Source organism: Bos indicus, chromosome 29, assembly GCF_029378745.1.
Source record: "Bos indicus isolate NIAB-ARS_2022 breed Sahiwal x Tharparkar chromosome 29, NIAB-ARS_B.indTharparkar_mat_pri_1.0, whole genome shotgun sequence".
NCBI classification, from domain to species: Eukaryota; Metazoa; Chordata; class Mammalia; order Artiodactyla; family Bovidae; genus Bos; species Bos indicus.
In genome coordinates, this window is record NC_091788.1 from 12,730,331 (window position 1) to 12,738,487 (window position 8,157).

Below are 8,157 nucleotides of genomic sequence, written 5' to 3' on the forward strand. Positions count from 1 at the left end.
ATTTGTATTTATTACAAAATATTGACTATTATCCACGTGTTGTACACTATATCCTGGTAACTTTTTTTTTTTAAAGAATTTCCGATGTGGACCATTTTTAAAGTCTATTGAATTTGTTACAATACTGTTTCTGTTTTATGCTTTTGTTTTTTGGCTGCAAGGCCTGTGGGATCCTAGCTCCCTGACCAGTGACTGAACCTGCACCCCCTGCCTGGGGAGGCAAGGCCTTAACCCCTGGACAGGCAGGAAGTTCCCCGCCGTGGCTTGCTTTATAGATGTCTCCCTTTCTGTCCTAGTTCCAAGTTCAGGCCATAAGTGCTGACAGAATCACAAAGTCATTATTTTTATGGTTCTAGTGGCCATGATTCCTAATACATCAATGCAAATATCTACAAACTGCTCCACCTTAAAGAGGTGTGCGGTTCTGCTTGCCTTTCGACAGTCCCTGAGCAGGAGGACACATGTCATGACACGTGTTGCTCGGCTTTTCAAGGGAGGAGCTCCACCTCCGGATGCAGTGCCGTCTTGAGTCTCCGGCCCCGAGGAGGTCCTCTACCCCAGGCTGCCTCCCGTGTGTCCTGCCCACAGCCATCTGGAGAGGTGCCAGTTCTCCACTCCACATTCTCTCATACCCAGCCTGTACCTATTCTGTTCATCTGTAGAGGATGCCTTTATCCTCAGGGAAACACCCACCTTTTTCATACATGCCACCCACCCCTTTCATTCATATATACGTGCTGTGTGCACTACGCTCAGTCACTGCAGTTGGGTCTGACTCTTTGGGACCTAAGGACTGTAGCCTGCCAGGCTCCTCTGTCCATGGGATTCTCCAGGCTGGAATACTAGAGTGGGTTACCATGCCCTCCTCTATGGATATTCCCGACCCAGGGATCAAACCCAAGTCTCCTGTGTCTCCTGCATTGCAGGCGAATACTTTATCACTGCGCTATTAGGGAAGCCCACACAAATATATATATATATATATATATATATATATATATATATATATATATATATATATTTACACACACACACACATATATATACACATACATATATACCACAATTTATTTATCCATTCATTCTTTGATAGGCACATTTGGACTGTTCTTTTGGCTAATATGACTAGTACTGCTATGAATATGTGTATACATGTATTTGTTTGAGTATCTGCTTTAATTCTTTGAATAGACATCTAGGAATGGGATTGCAGGGTCACACAGTAATTCTGTATGACTTTGGAGAAGGCAATGGCAACCCACTCCAGTGTTCTTGTCTGGAGAATCCCAGGGACGGGGGAGCCTGGTGGGCTGCCATCTATGGGGTCACACAGAGTCGGACACGACTGAAGCGACTTAGCAGACTTAGCAGCACAGTAATTCTGTGTTTAACCTTTTGAGGGAAGACCCACTTCTTTTTGAAGTGGATGGGGAATTCTTTGTGAAAGGGGGTGGACATTTTCCCATAGAAGACCCAGAGGTGATTGGATATCATCTACAGACGGCAGGACTGTGTCTTATTTCTGCATTCTCATGCTTAGCACAGTGCCTGGCACCATAAACATGGCTTAATAAGGATTAGTTGAAGGAATCAATGAAAAATCAATGAGAGACACTATCAAATATGATGTAACACAGCAAGGGACATAATGTTTTAGCAGTTCTTTTTTTCTTTTCTTTCCATTATTCTTTCCTTAATTCATTGTAATCAGCAAACCTGTAACGGGGTGACATTGCCAGGCCCCTAGTACAATCAGGAAAAGATTTCTCCCCAGATGTGTGGGAGACAAGGATTGGTGGTCACTTTCAAGCCATGAAAAAATGTGATATTAACATGACACAAAGCTTTTGTGACAATGGTCTCCTCTGACTCAGGGATTACACAAAAACTGTAAAATGCTGTTGCAGAAATAGGGCAGAGGATTTTCTTCTGTTCAGTCCACATCCGCCCTCTAGTGTCGAGAGCTCCGGGTAAGCTAAGGAAGGAAATGGAGCCCACTGGGGCCCACCAGTCTCTCAGCGCCTCATCCCCCTGCCTTAAAAATGACACTGGGGTTCCTTTACAACACCTATTCAAAGAGAAAAGCACTGACCGATGTCAGGGGCCCAGGCTGCATCCCCTCTTCTTAAATTCACAAGCGCTGCACCTCCAGCCATCTCACGCACTTAACGTCCAAGCTGGGTCCCCAGACCTCTGGGCCTCAGAGGAAAGGGTACTGGAGTCAAGTGTCCAGGGAATTCAGGATGCCTAAAGAAACTGTGCTGTCACTGGAGATGAAACGGGAACCCGCCAAAGAAGCTCGCAAATACTTTTACCTTCAGCTGGAATGTATTGACTCGGGGTTAGATTGTCACTGCTTATCTCCCATTTGCCAAACGGTAGCTACCTATGTCTTGAATTAATTGAAAATAGGAAAATAGGTAATAATTTTATATATGTGGTGGGTAAAGAGTACAAGGTACGTTTTAAAGTGTTTAACATACTAAAAGTGGCCCTTCACAGTGAAAAAATCAGGACCCTCTTCCTTGATAGCCTGTTGGCCTTGGAGATACAGATTAACTAGGTTGCTTTCAAGATGGAGCATTTTCACGGCCAGACCCCCCTCATCAGACATTGGGAGCAGCAGTGATTCTTTAGCCTACACTAGTGAATGGCTCATATGCTTTCTAGAAAGTGCTCAAACTTTTATCCCTTTGGGCTCAGAAGCTTTTGAAATCTCCTGAGAGTCTACTGTGTAAAATCCAAATTCCTTGGTCCTTTTTTCTTTTTTTCCTCAGTTTTATCTGCCCCAGTTCCTCTCCGTCTTCCAAATGACTCCAGTGCCCTGATCTATCAAGTCTTCTCACCAAACTATGACTATATTTTGAAGGTTTATTCATTCATTAAACACTTATTTATTAAAGGCTCGTTATGGGCCAGGCATTATGGTAGGTGTTGGCGAAAATGATGACAGATGTGTCTCTGCTATCACGGAGGCTACGTAGAAGAAGTGCCGTGATGTGGGAAGGTTGGAAAGTCGCTCAGTCATGTCCAACTCTTTGCGACCCCATGGACTATACAGTCCATGGAATTCTCCAGGCCAGAATACTGGAGTGGGGAGCCTTTCCCTTCTCCAGGGGATCTTTCCAACCCAGGGATCGCACCCAGATCTCCCGCATTGCGGGCAGATTCTTTACCAGCTGAGCCACAAGGGAAGCCCTAGAATACTGCAGTGGGTAGCTATCCCTTCTCCACTGGATCTTCCCAACCCAGGAATCAAACCAGGGTCTCCTGCATAGCAGGTGGATTCTTTACCAACTGAGCTATCAAGGAAGCCCGGCAGGGGGCAGTATTATAGGAGTCCATAACCAATACACGAGGTTTATGTGTAGAGAGAGCAGGCAACCGCCTCCCCACAACACACACACAAATAGGTGGGATTTAAACAAAGATCTGAAGGATAGGAAGGAATGAACCAGGTAAAGAGGAAGAGAAAGGGGTCCAACTTGAGAGAACAACACGGACAGATGCTCCAAAGTGGGAAGAAGCGCGGAGATTAATTAAATGTCCTTGCTTATTCCCGCATTCTCTCCCAGACCTTGTCCCGACAATCTCTACCTACTAATACCTTTAAAAGCAGGGCTCAAATCTTACCTCCTCTTGCTAACCATGACCAAAAAGTATCATCCTCAACTGAACTATATTCTTTTTTCTGTACCATTTAAACGGCTCTACTTCCCTTAGTGGTTCAGGCGGTGAAGAATCTGCTGCAATGCAAGAGACAGACGTGGGTTTGATCCCTGGGTCGGGAAGATCCCCTGGAGAAGAGTATGGCAACCCACTCCAATATTCTTGCCTGGAGAATTCCATGGACAGAGGAGCCTGTCGGGTTACACACAGTCCACGGGGTTGCAAAGAGTGGGACACGACTGAGGGACTAACACTTTCACTTTTTCACAATCCATGACTGCCTTTTGTGCAAGGGATTAGAATGTTTGTTATGTTCTCCTGGTTATATTATAAGTTCTGGAAGAGCAGAAATCTTTGCATATAGTAGGAACTCAAATAGTTGTTGAACTGAGTTATGTTTCTTTACATTCCTCACAACAGCTAAACTTAAAGTGGGCAGATATTTTTGTGAGCAAAATTAAAAGAATGAAAAGTGTTTTATTGTTCAGTGAAGGGCAGGGATCATCAGGAACTATGAAGGGTCTGAGATCTTCCCTATCTGCAAGATAATAAGTTAGCCTGCCACAGTTACCCGGACGCTGGCAGAAGACCTGAGGCTAACAAACCACTTGAGCATCTGCATATTTGCCTCAGTTCCCCTTCCCCTGAGTCTCATGGCATGATGCAGATGGCCCTGGCATGTGCCTGCGTGTGCAGTGGATTGCATTACAGAGACGAACCTTGAGCTAGAAAAACCCAAATCTTTTATAATAGGCAGTAGACTTGAAGCCTTTCACTCCAGAGGGAGAAACAGTACTTCCCAAGACTGTTCATTATACTGTCTTGCAAAGTTCTCTCGTCCTTAAAAAGAGAGCCCATAACAAAAGGCAGACAGGCCTCTGTGCACAAGCCATGCAGAGTCTTGACAGACCTGTGGAGAGCGGCCTCCCAATGTTGAGCAAAGTCAACAGGCTTTAGTACTAAAAATAGCTGCAACTCATTGAGTATTTATATGTACCATATACTATGCTAAGTATTTTATCTGCATTAGCTCCTTTATTCCTCTTAACACACGAGAAAATATTAACACATTTATGGAAAAATATTTTTTATCAGATAAGACTTTCAGCAGACAAATAATAGGAGCAGTGGAGAGTTTGGGAACACAAGAGCGTTAGGCAGGTCTCACATGCACGCTCAGTCACTTCAGTTGTGTCCAGCTCTTTGCGACCCCATGGACTGTAGCCCACCAGGCTCCTCTGTCCATGGGAATCTCCAGGCAAGAACAGAGGAGTGAGTTGCCATGCCCTCCTCCAGGGGATCTTCCCAACCCAGGGATCAAACCACGGCTCTTACATCTCCTGCGTTGGCAGGGGAGTTCTTTACCATTAGTGCCACCTGGGCTGCCCGGTCTCGGTTCAGGTCAGTCGCTCAGTTGTGTCCGACTCTTTGAGACCCCACGGACTGCAGCATGCCAGAGGCCTCCCTGTCCATCACCAAATCACAGAGTTTACTCAAATTCATGTCCATCGAGTCGGTGATGCCATCCAGCCATCTCATCCTCTGTCGTCCCCTTCTCCTCCTGCCCCCAATCTTTCCCAGCATCAGGGTCTTTCCAAATGAGTCAGTTCTTCGCATCAGGTGGTCAAAGTATTGGAGTTTCAGCTTCAGCATCAGTCCTTCCACTGAATATTCAGCACTGATTTCCTTTAGGATAGACTGGTTGGATCTCCTTGCTGTCCAAGGGACTCAGGAAGTGGCTAAATCTATTAGCTGAATACCACCTGGACTCATTCCATCTGCTATCCCTGCTCCTGCCTCTGTACTTCTTTGGCAAAATGAGGCTGTGTGGGCTCCCAAATTCACTTGCTGTAGTTCCAGCAAACTTCAGAAGATGATTAAGAATCCCTGAATTCAATTGCTAATTCCACAAAAAGGAATATGATTGGCCCCAACATCAACACTGTGTATGTACGTTGGGGAGAGAATTTTATAGTAATACAAATAATAATATGTATTAATATTAAAGAGGTACACTTTTTCATAACCATTATTGAATTTAAGGTAAATAAAAATTTTGTGTTCTCACTGGTCTGTATCTTCCAGTATACTGAGAGCTCCTAAAGAGCAGCTGGAGTTATTTTTATTAATAATACCTGTTGACTTTACTTATATCATTTAAGAGACTTAAAATCATATTGGGACTATATTTATATATGTACATAAATTAAACATTTTCTTGTCACTAAGTTTTTTTAATACTTAATAATTGCATAATATTCCAATTAGGAATATTTCTGCAGGTTACTGAATACAGGACAGAGGAGCCTGGTGGGCTACAGTCCATGGGGTCGCAAAGAGCTGGACACAACTGAAGTGACTGAATATCTTTATTATCTCTGTGCTGTGCTTAGTCGCTCAGTCGTGTCCAACTCTTTGCCACCCCATGGATTGTAGCCCACCAAGCTCCCCTGTCCATGGGGATTCTCCAGGCAAGAATACTGGAGTGGATTGCCATGCCCTCCTCCAGGGGATCTTCCCAACCCAGGGATCAAACCCAGGTCTCCAGCACTGCAGGTAGATTCTTTACCATCTGAGCCACCAGATTATTTCTAATATGTCATTATTATAAATAACACTTCAAGAGCTAAAATTTTAAAAAAATCTTAGCCTCAAGGACTTCCCTGGTGGCCCAGTGGCTAAGACGCTGTGCTCCTAGTGGAGGGGCCCCAGGTTCAATCCCTGGCCTGGGAACTAAATCCCACATACCGCAATTAAAATATCCCTTGTGCAGCCAAATAAATAAATAATAATAAAAACTTTAAAAGAAATCTTAGCTACAAGGTAATTTAGAGTAAATTCTTAGAAGTGAAACTAGCTATTCAATTTTTAGAGTTTATATATTATTACATTGTTTTCCAAATACGTTGTACTAACATAAACTCCTGCCAGTAGCTTGAGCGACCGTATCTGATGGTTTATTTGGTAGAACTGATCATTATTTTTTAGAAAATCTTTAACAGGTAATAATGGTATATCCTTCTGTTTTACTTTTTTTTTTTTTTTTTTAACTGTGAGATTAACTCTTTTTGAGGAGGGGTTGTTCTTTGTCTTTCAATTTTTAAATAATCACTTATATTTCCTCTCCATACACTGTTAAAGCCCTGTCAGGAGTTGTGTTCTTTTCTTTTTTCCTCCCTACTTTAAACTTTTCATTTTGCATTGGGGTAGATGCTTTTGAACTGTGATGTTGGAGAAGATTCTTGAGAGTCCCTTGGACTGCAAGGAGATCCAACCAGTCCATTCTGAAGGAGATCAGCCCTGGGATTTCTTTGGAAGGACTGATGCTAAAGCTGAAACTCCAGTACTTTGGCCACCTCATGCGAAGAGTTGACTCATTGGAAAAGACTCTGATGCTGGGAGCGATTGGGGACAGGAGGAGAAGGGGACGACAGAGGATGAGATGGCTGGATGGCGTCACCAACTCGATGGACGTGTTTGAGCGAACCCCGGGAGTTGGTGATGGACAGGGAGGCCTGGTGTGCTGCGATTCATGGGGTCACAAAGAGTCAGACACGACTGAGCGCCTGAACTGAACTGAACTGATAGCCGGTTAACAATGTTGTGGTAGTTTCAGTTGTACAGCGAAGGGACTCCTGTTCTTTTAATGTGTCTCAGTGCTTAGAACTGTGCTTGTCATGCAGCTGACACAAAGCTCTGAAAACAAATCCGTAGATTGAGTGGTAACTTTACATTCTTATAAGCATAATTAAGCCACTAAAACCTGACGATTGATTACCACTTTGTTGTTTTGTTAGTTGCTCAGTGTGTCCAACTCTTCGCGACCCCATGGGCTGTAGCCCACCAGGCTCCTCTGTCCGTGGGATTCTCCAGGCAAGAGTACTGGAGTGGGTTGCCATGCCCTCCGCCAGGGGATCTTCCCCACCCAGGGATTGAACCCAGGTCTCCCGCATTGCGGCCAGATGCTTTACCGTTTACGCTAACAGAGAAGAATTTACAAAGAATACATCCCCGCATCTGAACCCCACAACTACTGTGTGCTGCTATTTTCAACACTTTACCATGTGGGGAAAACTCTGGAGTAACTAAGGTCTGAGCGAGATAAAATGGTGATATATCAATCAGGTCGTCCCAAGAAACGAGAGAATTCAATAATGTTCTTGCCTGGAGAATCCCTGGACAGAGGAGCCTGGTAGGAGGCCGTCTATGGGGTCGCACATAGTCGGACACGACTGAAGCGACTTAGCAGCAGCAGCAGCAGCAGCAGCAACAGCAAGACAGCAACTAAACCGAATAAATATGGTCCTCCCGTACACTAGAGGGCGAAGCAGCCAGATTTGCAGCAGCAAGAAATGAGAAACGAGAACCTTGGGGGGACTACACTTCCCAGAAGTGCTCTGCGCAACTCCCGGCATGCTCAGCGGCCAGGGCCTGCACGTCCCAGGTTGCCGCGGGGTTGGACGTTACCCTGTCGTCCAACCCAAACCG